General features: G+C 35.9%; 1 pseudogene; it reads left to right on the top strand.

Annotated features, from left to right (window-relative positions):
- The first annotated feature begins 14254 nt into the window (after positions 1-14254).
- LOC101030336 (small ribosomal subunit protein eS28 pseudogene) lies at positions 14255-14599 on the top strand (annotated as a pseudogene).
- The last annotated feature ends 1045 nt before the right edge of the window (positions 14600-15644 follow it).

Here is a 15644-nt window from a genome sequence, read left to right as displayed (position 1 = left end):
TCCAGGTTCATCCATGTCCCTACAAAGGACGTGAACTCATCGTTTTTGATGGCTGCGTAATATTCCATGGTGTATATGTACCACATTTTCCCTATCCAGTCTATCATCGTTGGGCATTTGGGTTGGTTCCAGGTCTTTGCTATTGTAAACAGTGCTGCAATGAACATTCGTGTGCATGTGTCCTTGTAGCAGAATGATTTATAATCCTTTGGATATATACCCAGTAATGGGATTGCTGGGTCAAATGGGATTTCTATTTTTAGGTCCTTGAGGAATCGCCACACTGTCTTCCACAATGGTTGAATTAATTTACATTCCCACCAACAGTGTAAAAGTGTTCCTATTTCTCCACATCCTCTCCACATTAATGGAAGAATTGTGGAAGAGGTAGACCTGGTATATAGGTATAAAATACATGGTGATGTGCTGAATTTAAACTTTGCAGCACCAGCCAGGGAATCATAAAGTCTATATTAGCCCACCTGACAGCACTTTATCTACCAGCTGGGATAATTTTCTTGGCGTGCCTAAACCTTTCTCTCTTAAGTTCTTTTGATATTTTCATATCTCGTATCTTGGCTGCAATGTTAGTGGAGAGAAGTGAGAAACACATGGCTTTCCATGTTGCCTTTTTTACTTTGTTCCAGTTTTAGCTTTTCCTTTCTAATATATTTTCATCAGTTCACATGTTAACATACCTACATACACAAATGCACTCACACAAAATTCACAAGAACACATGCACATATGTATATTTCCATACATATGTGTGTGTGTATATATATGTGTGTGTGTGTGTGTATATATATATATATATATATATATACACACACACATATGTATGGAAATATACACATATATATGTATACACACACACATATATATATATACATATATATACACACACACATAAAATGTACACAGACATACTTACATGATCCTAGCTAGAAACTCTAGGCTAATCTTATGTATTTATTTTATATTCCTGTTGAAAACAATTCTCACAAATTTATTTAGTGTCTTAATACAACAAAATTTCTTTTCATATGGTTTCAGAAACCAGAAGTCCTAAATAAGTTTCACTGGGACAATATCAACATATTATTAGAGTTGTGTTCCCCAGGAGATAACAGGGGAGAATCAGTTATTTGCCTCTTCCAGCTTCTGCTGGCATCCTTGGATTATGGTGGCATCACACCAATCTATGGTCACATTGCCCTCTCCTTATTTGTCTGAAATTTCCCTCTGTCTCCATCTTATAAGAATACCTGTGATTGCTCTGAAGGTCCACCTGGATAATCCAGGATAATTTTTCCATGTCATGATCTTGTTGTAGGACTCTTTCCTCAGTTCAGCTAAAGATGTGGTCCTTATTGTATGGCCATGAAAAACTAGGCTTGAAGGGTGAGGAGGGCAGGGTTTATTGGGTGAAAAGGAAAAGAGGGAAATAGGAACTCTCCACAAGGCCAGAGTCCCTGCTAATGTGCTTCCCGCCTTGAAAATTGAATCCCAGGTTCCACCCAGAAAGAAGAGGGGACAGGGTCCTCCCCACTGCAAATGGCAGGAACTTCTGTGGCTCCACCCTAATGTGAACTCTTCCAAGGGTGCAGGCCTACTGGAGTTTTTTGGGGGACCCCTTCCCATGTGGCTGTCTCAATCCTTAACTTAATCAAACCTAAAAAATAGTTGTTATATATCTATATATATAGATAGATATAGATAGATAGATACAGATATAGATATAGATATAGATATAGATATAGATATGTAATATATATGTATATGGTGACATTTACAGGTTCCAGCAATCAGGACCTGAAAATCTTACGGGTTCATTATTCAACCTGTCACATTTCCCTCTTTTTGGACCCTCTTGGCATTATATTTAGAACTAGTACCTTCACTATTATCTCTACTAATCCTTCTTCCTGTAACACTGTTGTCTCGAAAGCTAACAAGCCCTTGTCTCTACCAAGGACTCTAAAATTTACATTACTTTCTCCACGTTTATTGCCATTACTCTAGAGATTCAAATTATTTTTGTCTGACTATTTTAAACCAAATGCATTTTCAGTTGTCCCCACGTCCTCTCCTCTGTCAGTGTTTCTTCACTGGTGACAGAATGCAACTAAACTGCAACCATGACACCATCTTACGCTACTTATCGCTATTTACTCTTTGACCTAAACACTGGCAACTAGTTTTCATTTACTCTGTATGAAATGTGTGCCCTGTGCTATTGAACATGAATTTGTGCCATCTGGAGAGCCCTTTTCTGTTTTCTAGAACTTCCTTTTATGCCTTTAGAACTCACACCATATTTTTCTACTACCTCATCTGTGATGATTTCTCTAAATCACTTAGGTAATACATCTCTCAAATATTCTTTTTCGTTTGTTGTTTGTTTATTTGTTTCTATTGGTTTATGGGGGAACAGGTGGTATTTGGTTACACGAGTCAGTTCTTTAGTGGGGATTTTTGAGATTTTAGTGCATGCATCACCCGAGCAGCACACACTGAACCCAACTGCAGATTTTATCCTTTACTCCTTTCCACCATTTCCCCCTGAGTCCCCAAGTCCATTGTATTCTTCTTAAGCCTTTGCGTTCTAATAACTTAGCTCCCACTTATAAGTGAGAACATGCAATATTTTATTTCCCATTCTTGAGTTACTTCACTTAGAATAATAGTCTCCAATACCATCCAAGTTGTTGTGAATGCCATCAATTCACTCCATCATATAGATATATATATATGCCACAATTTCTTTATTCACTTGCTAACTGATGGACATTTAGACTTCTTCCACATTTTTGCATTTGTAAATTGTGCTATCATAAACATGTGTGTGCAAGTATCTCTTTTGTCTGATGACTTCTTTTCCTGTGGGTAGATAGCCTGTAGTGAGATTGTTGTATCAAATGGTAGTTCCACTTTCAGTTCTTTAAGAAATCTCTGTACTGTTTTTCATAGTGGTTGTACCAGTTTACATTCTCACCAGCAGTGTAGAAGTATTCCCTTTTCACCGTATCCATGCCAATATCTATTTTTTAAAAAATTTTTTTTGATATTGGTCATCCCTTCAGGAGTAAGGTGGTATCACATTGTGGTTTTGATTTGCATTTCCCTGATCATTAGTGATGTTGAACACTTTTTCATATGTTTGTTGGCCATTTGTATATTTTCTTTTGAGAATTGTCTATTCATGTCCTTAGCCTACTTTTTGATGGGATTGTTTGTTTTTTTCTTACTGATTTGTTTGAGCTTGTCGGAGATTCTTGATATTAGTCCTTTGTCAGATGTATCGATTGTGAATATTTTCTCCCACTCTGTGAGTTGTCTGATTACTCTGCTGACTGTTACTTTTCCTGTGCAAAAGCTCTTTAGTTTAATTAAGTTCCACCTATCTATCTTTGTTTTTGTATGTTTAGGACTGTCTTGTTGGACAAGATATTTTATCATTATATAATGTCCCTCTTTGTATTTTCTAACTGCTCTGTTTAGTTTATCTAACAATAGCTACTCCTGCTTGCTTTTGGTGTCCACATGCATGAAATGTTTTTTTTTGTTTGTTTGTTTTGTTTTTTTTTGTTTTTTCCCACACCTTTACCTTAAGTTTATTTGAGTCTTTATGTTTAGGGGAGTTTCTTGAAGGCAACATATACTTTTTGGTGAATTCTTATTTAAGCCGCAATATTTTATCTTTTAAATGGAGCATTTAGGCCATTTACATTCAATGTTAGTATTGAGATGTGAGTTAGTATTGAGATGTGAGTATTATTCCATTCATTCTGCTTTTTGTTGTCCATAAAATTGCCTTTTTTAATTGTATTTTTGTTTTATAAGTCCTGTGATATTTATGTTTTAAGAAGGTTCTGTTCTGATTTGTTTCAAGATTTAGAGCTCCTTTAATCAGTTTTTGTAGTGCTGGCTTGGCAGTGGTGAATTTTCTCAGCATTTGTTTGTGTGAAAAAGATTGACTCTTGCCTTCATTTATCAAGTTTTGTTTCCCTGGATAAAACATTCTTGGCAAATAAATGTTTTGTTTAAGGATAAAGATAGGGGCCCATCTCCTCTAACTTGTAGGGTTCTTGCTGAGAAATATGCTGTTAATCTAATCGGTTTCCTTTATAGGTTACCTGGTGCTTTTGACTTACAGCTCGTAAGACTGTTTTTTGTGTGTGTGTGTGTTGACTTTATATAACCTGATGACAATGTGCCTAAGTGAAGATCTTTTAGTGATGAGTTACCCAGATGTTCTTTGAGCTTCCTGTATTTGAATGTCTAGGTCTTTAGCAATGCCAGGGAAATTTTCCTTGATTATTCCACCAAATATGTTTTCCAAACTTTCCATTTCTTTTCTTCTTCAGCAATGCCAATTATTCTGAAGTTTGGTTGTTCACATAATCCCAAACCTCTTGGAGGTTTTACTCATTTTTTAAAATTCTTTTTCCACTGTCTTTGTTGGATTGGGTTACTCCAAAAACCTTGTCTTTAAGCTCTGAAGTTCTTTCTTCTGCTTGTTTGATTTTATTACTGAGGCTTTCCAGAACATTTTGAATTTCTCTAAGTGTGCTATTTATTTCCTGAAGTCACGATAGTTTTTTATTCATGATCTCTATTTCCCTGAAGATTTCTCCCCTAATTTTTTGTATCTTTTCCTTTGGTATCCTTAAATTGGAGTTCACCTTTCTCTGGTGCCTCCTTGATTAGTTTAATGATCAAGCGTCTGAATTCTTTTTCGGGTAAAAGAGAATGCCAATTTTTGTTTGGATCCATTGCTTGTGAGCTAGTGTGAATCTTGTTTTGTCATACCACCAGAATTGTTTTTCTCCTTCCTTCTTACTTGGGTAGGCTACGTCAAGGGAAAGATCTGGGGCTCTTGGCTGCTGTTCAGACTCTTTTGTCCCATGGAGCGTTCCCTGCAGCTACCAGGATGAATAGGGAAGGACATTCAGGTAGCGACAGGGTTACATGTGTCTGAGCTCTGGCTCTCCTAAGGCGATGCTTGCTGTGTCTGTGTGGGGGATGCGGGTGTGGTTCCCGGATTGATGGAGTTATGCTCCTAGGAGGGTTATGGCTGGCTCTGATGTGTCATGCAGGTTGTCAGCGAAGTGGGGAAAAGCTGGCAGTTATAGGTCTCACCCAGCTTCCATGTAACTCAAAAGGCTGGTCTCTCGCTCCCACCGTGCCCTCACCAACAGCACTGAGTTTGCTTCTAGGCAGTGAGTGAGCTGAGGAAAGAATTTGCCCCCGGGTGATCAGCCTCCCAGCTGAGAAGGCAGGCAGAGTTTTCCTGCCTCCTTGCTTGTCAAGTCTGAGGACTGGGTTCACACCTTCTCCCAAGTTCTGCCAAGGAGACAACATGTTTAGCTGGAATTGTTCCAAAGTTTAGCTGGAGCTTTCCTTCTCTGTGTGATCTTTTACCTGTTCCTCTGGAAGCCCTCCCCAAGAGCCCCTGTGAGACAAGGCAGAAATTGCTTCCCTGGGGCTCAGGAGAGCCCATGGGGCTTTTCTCACTGCTTCCTCTACACTTTTATTTCCCTTGGCTATCTAATTTGACTCAAGTCCAGGTAAGGTCATAGTCTTCTCCCATGATCTAGACCTTCAAGTGCCGCAGTTAGGGTGTGTGTTCAGGGGCGGACAATCCCCCTTTCCCACTTACACAGCTTGGGCACTCACAGCATTTGGGGTGTCCCCTGGGTCTTCAAAAGCAATCCACTTCCTTCAGAGGGTCTGTGGATTCTCTCACCTTTCCTGATATTTTCCTGCATTAGTTCTGGAGCAAAAGTTCACAATGTGAGTATCCACGTGCTGCTCTGTCCATTCAAGTAGGAGCTGCAATCTAGTCCTGCCTCCTATCAGCCATTTTTTCCTCTATCTGTCTCTCAAATATTCTTCAGCTCTTGATTTCTATCTCTTAATAGAGCATCAACAGCACTAATAATATTGCAGAATTTTAACTGCATGTCCATATTCCTTTTATTATTAGATTGTTATATCACCTGGAACTTTGTATTCCTAGTGCCTGGCAAAATGTAATGGCAAGATAGAAAGTTAACAAGTATTATGTGGATCAATAAAGACATTCAGGGTGTACATCATAAGCTTAAATATCCAACTCAATATACCCTGAACTCCAAGACAGGTTGAATAAACATAATTTTCATTTATAGAAAGACTGGTTTGTGATTAAATAAGAAATTATTCTGAAATCTAAGTGATTTAATAAAATAGAAGCTTATGTCTTGCTAATGCAAAATCTGAAGGGGTTCGATAAACTTGAAAGTTTTCTAAGTCATATCTTGGGATATCTCTTTCATTTTCATACTGGGATTTTTTTTTCATCATAAACATGTTACTCTCTAAGCATTGAAAAAGAAAATGAGAAAGCTAGAGGGTTGTGGAGAGATTTTACACAACCTTGGTCCTAACATAATCCCATCCCTTCCTCTCAAGTGTATTGATCACCATGACCCAATCTAACTACAAATAGTCTGGGAAGGATGGTCTTCCATATGCCTGGACAAGAGCAATCAGCCAGATGAGACTGAAGGGTCAACTACCTACGCTTTTAACGTAGCCTCTGAGGAGTTCCAAAGTGACATGCAGATTGCTTGGGTTCATGTGCCTATATAAATATATATATATGTATATGTGTGTATATGCTAATCAATAACTAGAAAGAAACTTTATACCTAAAAATTTACGAAGAAACTTAATAGCAATACCATGATAATATTTAGTAGGAAAAAACTTACTCAAAGTTATTTCCATAAATAAAGCTAGCTAGCAAGATTCCAAACACAAATATCATGCATCTGTTCTTGTCCAGCACTGTTAGGTCTTACTAACACAAAACCTGAATCATGTGCATATTATCAACACAGTGTCTTGTTAGGACTTGAAATACCTTGAATTAAAACCTTGCTCTTTAGTGCTATTCTCATTTTAAATATTTATTTTGAATTAAACCAATCTTCCTTTGATTTAAACTATTAAGTTTTGTACTATTTGAGAACAGAATTTCACAGAGCATGGCTATTATTATGAATTCAAGGTGACACATATTTAAGGCTGTTTTCTTAATCATTTGACTATCACTTAAACACGTGAACATAAAAATATTTTAAATTACTACAGTGAAAAATCAGCATTGTAGTGACTTACAATTTAATTTTGATGAACAACTCTTATAATTAAAGAATATTACTTTATCATAATCAGGTCAAAATATAATAAAGCTCTAACTTAATGTAAGTTCTATCAAATTTAGGGATGCACAGTATTCTTGCAGCATTGATGATTGAATGACTGACTTGAATATTTGCACATATTTTAATCATTTGCACCTTCATCTCTGTTATCTCCAAGAAAGATGGCATCAGTGGGAACCAGTTAGAATAGTCCTGAGGAGTCTAATACATAGAAAAACCACTACCACTGGCTTATTTTCATTGCCTTCAGAAATTTTTGTTGCCACTTTTACCCCTCAAAAGTATTCATTATTGTTGCAAAAGTGTACAAGACCATTTGTTTTGTAGCATAAGAGATTTATTCTACTTTAAAGGCGTTCATCAAAGCATTGTCTATGGCAACTGAGAATATGTCATGCAGAATTGTACTCTGTTATCAAATGACATTAATCTAAGATCTGAGGTTACCCTGAGGTGAGGAAATAAATTGAAATTGGAAGTGTCAAGCATGGCAACAGAGTGAGACTCTATACTGAACGAATAATAAATCTATCTTGGACATTTTTAATCTTCTAAAATAGTGAAGAGTTTTGTTGGCTTTAAAACAAGAGTCACGGAAGATAAGATTTTAGCATGCTTGGTAATTTTACAGCAAAAAGGACATAAAAATAGAGACAAAAATAAATATTTTCTCTAAATTCTCTATCTTAAGAGATATTTCTAGTTGTGAGAACCATTCTCTATAGCGCTCATAAATAGCTAATTTAAGAGTAAATCTAAAGTTATTATAATTATTATGCCTGGTCCAAATAACAATCATATTAATAATAGTAACAATCCTTTCTCATCCATTACATTTGGACTATATTCATATGATAGGTAATTATAGCCAAGAATGATACAAGCTTTTGGGTTTTATTATATCAATATTTTCGGTTAATTAGCAGATGAATTAGAAACCATATTACAACTAGGCTGCATGTATAGGAAAAGCTTGTAATATTTTTTGAAAACATGGGTTAGTCTACTAAAATAGATTAGAAAATATAATTAGGCTAAAACCCTGTGTGAAAGGCCACACCTTTAAAATTTGTCACCTTTAATTATTTTTAACTTCTTGAGTACTTTCACCTGCTAGCATGGATTCTTTATTCCTACTTTGTTATTTTCCCTTAAGTCTTATCCGTCAGTTTCTTCTTCTAATTAATGCTGGGTTTTTTAAGACAAAAAAAAAAACAATAAATACAAGATTTATTAGCTTCACTTAATTCCCTAGTATCCTTATTAACAACAGAGTGTAGATGGACCGGAAAGCTCTTTACATGCATTCATTAGATAACACAGGACTTGAGAATAGTAAGGTGTCATATTATCATTGTTTCTGAGAACTCTGTTCAGAACATTGTTTCTGATAACTTGTGGGATTATTTTTACCACCTCCCACCCCTGCCCCCACATACACATACAAAGACACAGACTGTTGTATATTACATCCACAGATTATATTATCCTTAGGTTGTGGTGCTGTCAGTAAGTCATTGATATTGGTGGGACTGGCTATCAAAAGGGTAAGGATGTTTAAGAACAGAAATAGTTACTAATAAATGATCCAATAATTTTATTCTAAAATAATCTTGATTTTGTTATTTGAAAGTATGTAGTCAAATTAATTAATATAAATGCACAAGAAGGTCACTATTATATTAGATATAGCATAGGCTTTGAACAAAAGTTCTATTAAAGGAAAAAAATAATAAGATTGTTGAATCTCAAAGAAGAGAGCCAGGAAGGCTTAGGTTCAGAATAAATTGATATGTGAAAAATGAAAGGCAACCAAACTAGATATTTAACAGTCAAATAAAAATGATTTCAAATTATAAAAGAAAAGATATACATTATTTTAAAAACAAAGGATATTTCCTATATCTCTGTTATAAAGTTCTTGGAAATTTTTATAATTATTATAGAATATTTTCATATATATACATTGTTTTAAGTACATTTATTTGGTTGTCATAGGTGCTAAAAACTTTTTCCTATATATACCATGAATATTAATTAATATTTATGCTAACAATAATAATTGATCTTATGGATCTTCTCCTTAAAAAGATATGTGATATGCTACTAAGAGCTTTATGTAAATTATCTTATTTAGTTTTTCAATTAGTTTTGTCCTTTTTCTGTCTTTAGAATAACAGTACTTACTGAAACTTCACTTATATGAGCTATTTTTAGCTTAATAATATTAACCTTTTCTCTGAAATATCCAAAAGGATATATGTATGACACACGCATTGCACATACATAGATGCTCAACATCATTATTTATTAGGAATATGAAAATTAAAACCACAAGGAAATACTACTAAACATCTATTTTACAATTACTGAAATTTAGGTCTTTCACCTTAACTATTGATGGGGATATGGAAGAACTGAAACTCTCATGCATTGCCAGTAGGAATGAAAGTTGGTAGAAGCACTGTAAAACACATTTTGTAAATTTCTCAAAAAGTTAAACATACACATATCATAGAATCCAGCCATTGTTCTTCTGGGTATCAAGCTAATAGAAATGAAAAAAATATGACCTTAAATACTTTTACACAAATGTTTGTAGTAGCTTATTTGTGATATCCAAAAGCTGGAAATAGCCCAGATGTCTACCAACAGGTGAATGCATAAGCAAACTGGAATAACCCACAATAAAATATGTCTAAACAATTAAAAAAGAATGAACTCTTTCTAATGTACATTAGAAAATGGATGAATCTCAAAATAAATGAATAGAAGAAGGAGAAGAAGAAAGTACATACTGTATAATCCCACAAATATAAAATCCTTAAAAAATCAAACTAATATATAATAACAGAAAGCAGATCAGAGGTCGATTTTGGTCTCAAGATCAGGAGCAGGGAGTTCTTAAGATTCAAAGTAGGAAGAACTGAGAATATCGGAAACAAGAAAATTTGATGTGATGGATGATGCCCATTTTCTTGATTTTGGTGACATTTTCATATTTGTATATTTTATTAGTCCATTCTCATTCTGCTATAAAGAATTGCCCGAGACTGGGTCATTTATAAAGTAAAGAGGTTTAATTGACTCACAGTTCAGTATGACAGGGGAGGCCTCAGGCAGAAGGTAGAGGGTGAGCAATCATGATTGAAGGCAAATGGGAAGCAAGGCACCTTCTTCACAAGGTGGCAGGAAGGAGAACAGCAAGCAGGGGAGTGTGAGATACATATAAAACCATCACATCTCATAAGAACCCACTCACTATCAGGAGAACAGCAAGGGAGAAACCACCCGCATGATTCAATAACCTTGACCTGGTCCCACCCTGGACACATGGGGATTATGGGGATTATGGTCATTAAAATTCAAGATGAGATTTTGCATGGAGAGACAGCAAAACTGTATCGTATATATTTGTCATAACACATCAAATTGTCCATTTTAAATATGTGCAGTTTATGAAATTTCAGTTACACTTTGGTGAAACTGTTTTAGGACAATTCTGCTCTTTAAAGTTATAAATAATATTTTTTCATAAGATTTCATGTTAATGTTCTGTGGAAAGAGCATTAAAATCAGTACACAGTGTACTGTCATGAGATAAAAAATAAATGTATTCTAAACATATAGAATACTTATGTTTATATTATTCAGTGCAAATTGACTACAATTCAAGAGTCTCCAGATTTTACAGATATTAAATATTTCGAATAATAAAATGAATAAATTGATTATGAAGTAGGTGTTCATGAAAGTGTTTACACTGTATGTGTTATTCTTTTGTTTTATATTGAATTATGAAATTCCCAGATTTGGAGAAAAAATACATTATGACTTCCCTTCAACTTGTGAGTCAGGTTTCAGCCTGCAGCATACTTCTATGAAGATGCTAGAAATGATGGTAAGTCATTAAATGCAGCCGATCAAACACTGCCTTTACTATGTAAGTCAGAATGGCAAGGCAGCAACAGTTTAAGAGACTTAGAAGGAATTCTGAACTACTCCCCAAAAGCCATTACATTAGTAAAGTTTATCTCAGTCTTGAAATTCACATAAGTCATGTGCTGAATTGAATTTAGTGCCAAGCCATCAGCATCAACTGCTGCGATGTCATCTTGTTCCCCTTCTAAATCACCTTATTCTACTCAAAGATAAAAGGCTGCTTTCATTTCTGTAGGGGACAGATTAAACATTAGCAGTCAGAAGCAATTGCTTTTCCCTTCAACATCACCTCTAGCGTTCTTACTTACAACACCCTCTCCAGGGATTGCCTGCTGGCTGAAGAAGAGGCAAGTAACATTGGTGCCTTAGCACAGCATCCTTTGATTCTGTACTGTAAAACTGAGGGTGTTTTTGGAAACAGCACGAGAGGTCTTAGCAGGTGAGGGGTAGAGTCATGACACAGAACTTGAAGTTCATAAATTTTAATCTGAATTCCCCAGAAATCTCTGCATATTTCTTTGAATAACATACAGGCTGTAAGTTTGTACATCATTAAAGACAATTTTGACAGTGTCTATATTGAACATTATTTCTGTGTTGTTGAAGACAATCTTAGTATTTCCCTCTGCTTTAATAAATGTTAGACAGGTTCCTTCCTGACTATAGACCCATGACCTTTCCTTAGAGCACTTACTTAGAAAACCTGAAATTGTAAATTATGTCTGTGCTACTTTGAAATAAAAAAATCTTCTCCAAGAAATGCAATCATTAAAAAAGATAGCACCAGAGGGTGAAGGAGGGAGAAGATCAGGAAAAATAACTAATGGACACTAGTTTTAATACCTGGGTGAGGAAATAATATGTAAAACAAACTCTCATGACAGAATTTTACCTATGTAAAAAATCTACACTTGTACCAAATTTAAAATAAAAGTTTTTAAAAAATGATAATCTAGCTCCTATTCTCTGAGAAGGTAGGAACCTAACTTTGACAAATGCCAACTAGCAAACACAGATGATCTAGTCAAATTAACTAATCTTGCTCCTGTCATCCCCCAGAGCTTTCCCACCAGCTCACCCTAGCACCTAAAAGCTTTTATTTCAGTGAAGTTGAGTTCAACCTCTCTACCCTATTGTAATAGTCTTGAATAAAGTTTTCCATGCCTGTTTAATTCTGTCCATGCTATTTTCTTTTACAAGGCCCTAGAAAAACTGTCCCTTTCTAATGATCATTAGGATACAAAAGAGTTAGAATATATATATATATATATATATATATATATATATATATATATATATTTTAGTAAAATGTCTTAAGCATTTCTTAAAGTAGATGTTATTACGGGACCAGAACCACCTTTCCACGGTAGCCGTGGCTATTGGTGCCTTACAGTAATTTTACAAAAGTAAATGCTGATCTGAAATTTTTGTAAGCCAATTTGGTCTTTTCTGGCCAAACTTCAAAATGATCTTTCTGAAAGATTTATAAAAAAAGACTGTTATAAAGCTCTTATATACTCTTACTGTAATATGACAGCAGCAACTATCATTTTAAGTTCCCTCTTCACATTCAAAAGACCTACATTCTGTGGTGGAAAATGGGGAAAACACTCTCAGGAGACACTGGAGAAAGCAATTTGGTTTTGTGACCTTTAATTTGGAATGAGTATATGAGACCTCAGGTCTCAGCCTTCTCCTCTACCAAAGAAGTCACACCTGTGGACTTAGAATACGATCATGCTAACAACTTCCGAATCAATTTTCCTGAACAGAATTCTTCCCAAATGTTCTAACCTTAATAGTTACATACACAATTTCAGAATGAGATGGATTTAGGGTAAATTTCACTTTTCTATTTCTGCTGAAGAAATTTGGGAAAACTAATTAACTTCTCTATATCCCAGTAAATTTATTTATAAAATTGGGAATATAATAAAACTACCTAAGAAGTTTGTGGAAGTCCAGACGTCTTCACTGGCATGTCTCATAGACACCTTAGATTTAATCTAAACAAAATGAGCCTGACATTTCCTCTGTTAACCTTATCCTACCAAGTCTTCTTTATATTGGAAATCAGCAAGGCTTTCTGTTCTCACATATATCATCCAGCCAGAAGACAGAAAATCATATTTAATTTTGTTCTTTCCCTTATTTTTTTCCTGATTCAGTCTACTAGTAAGATCCACCAATTTCACCTTGAAAATAAACCTCAAATCTGTATCATTTTCTTCTTGTCATTATCATAGCCCCAGACCAGACCTCAGCAATCTTTTTCCTGGACTATTGTAACAGCCACATGACTGCTTTCCCTATTGCTTTTACTACCATATTACTCTCTATTCATCCATTATCCACTGAGTAGAACCATATCATTTCACCCTCTTACATAAAACGTTGCAGCACATTTTTTTCTCTAAGAGTAATACTAAAGACCCTTATCATGGTCTACAAAAACTTTTGTCACCTGGCTTTTGCTCACCTCTCCATCCTCATCTCAAGCCACTCCTTCCTTCACTCATTGTACTCCACTCACACAGTCTTTCAAGAATTCCTAGAATTTGGCAAGCTTTTTCACATTGTAAGTCATTTTTGTATTTCCTAGTCCCTTTTTGTTGAATGTGTTTTCCCTGGCTTTATGTATGGCAGATTCCTTCTCATTCTTTAAGTTTTAGTCAAAATCTCAGAGATTATCTCTGACAATCCTATTCACACCTCCACAGTTATTTTTTTTTAAATACAACAATCTATTTTTGTCCTTCAAAGCATATATAGTTATAATTATTTTATTTCCTTATTTTATTTATTTACCTATCAAAAATTTTGAATTCTAGCTTCTAAGGACATAGCAATGTATATCCCCATGAATCTTAGTCTCTAGTGGGAACAATGGATAATAAACAGGTAAGCACTCTAAAGAAAAATATAGCAGAGTAAAGAAATATACAATTGGGAGGGTTTGAATGGATGGTTAAATGAGATTTTCTGAAAAAAATATTTAAGTCTGATTTGAATGACACGAAGAAAAAGAAGAGATGAAGGGAGAGCATCTCACTCTGTGGATTAAGAACTTGAGCTCTCCGCCAGACCACTGCCGAGCCGCCATCATGGATGCCAGCCGTGTGCAGCCTATCAGGTTGACCAGGGTCACCAAGGTCCTGGGCAGGACCGGTTCTCAGGGACGGTGCACGCAGGTGCACGTGGAATTTATGGACGACAGGAGCCGCTCCATCATCCGCAACGTAAAAGGCCCCGTGCGCAAGGGCGACGTGCAGACCCTGCTGGAGTCTGAGCGAGAGGCCTGGAGGTTGTGCTGAGTTTGGCTGCTCGCTGGGTTTTGGATGTTGGATTCGACCGCTTGAGATGGAAATGGTGTGTCACGATCTGGTCCTTTATTTTGTGCTGCCACACGTAAATTGAGATGGACCTTTAAATAAAGCCTTTGTGATACAAGTTAAAAAAAGAACTTGAGTGGCCTCTACATATGAGGCCTATAAACTCCAAGTGGAAATATTAATAGATAGTTCTATGCGTGAGTCTAGAGTGCATGGGAAAGGTTTGGAAAAGAAACGTGAATCTGTGAATCATTAGCATGTATTAAAACTTTAACCTCGGTGATACCTAGGAATTGTGTTTGAAGAAGAGAGATGGGGAATGAGAACTGCTAATGACACTACAAAGTTTTAAAAAATCAAAGAAGAGGGGCCAGACGAGGGTGCTTGCCAGTAAGAATAAGAAAACCAGGGGAGTGTGTCATCAGAGAAGCAGTGAGAAAGTGTCAAGTGCTATTGAGCATTTGAATAATTTCAAGGCATAGAAGAGTCAGCTTGATTTAGTAACATCATGGTAATTGGTGATCCTGACAAGACAGCGGAAAGGCTCTTTGTAGTGGGATTAAGAGAGAAGGGAAAAACAGGGAGTAGAGACAGAGAGTTGAAAGAATTCTTTGACAGAATTTTGCTAGAAAAGCTAGAAATTATGGGAGAAGTAAATGCGGAGTAAAGAGGGGTTTTTTTTTTTTTTGCCCTCTCTCTCTCTCTCTCTCTCTCTCTCTCTCTCTCTCTCTCTGTGTGTGTGTGTGTGTGTGTGTGTGTGTGTGTGTGTGTGTATTTTAAGATGGTGGATGTTATGGCATGGTTGTATGATGATATAATGAAGCCAGCAGAAAGGGAAGTCAGGATAATGTAAGAGAGATGAGGTGGGAAAATGTGAAGAGGTAAGATGGTGAATTGATTCGGTAAATAGAGCAGAATTCTTGAGCAGCTTGAAATCTGTACTAATAAATAAAATAGGTTCAGCCAGCAGGCCTGTATTTTATTCTATAGCCATGCTTAACTATGCAGAAGCGCTAGAGGAAAGTACTAGGCGGTGAATATGTTTGCCAAGCAAGGGTTACAGGTGGAGTAGAGGTAGAGAATGTAAGCAAGGGATAGCTACATTAACGGATTATGAAATCTAAGCAGGGTAAGAAGGAGGGAAAAACAAAAG

This window comes from Saimiri boliviensis, chromosome 3, assembly GCF_048565385.1.
Source record: "Saimiri boliviensis isolate mSaiBol1 chromosome 3, mSaiBol1.pri, whole genome shotgun sequence".
Lineage (NCBI taxonomy): Eukaryota > Metazoa > Chordata > Mammalia > Primates > Cebidae > Saimiri > Saimiri boliviensis.
The sequence above is the reverse complement of the archived record's forward strand: the minus strand, read 5'-3'. Positions and strand labels throughout refer to the sequence as shown.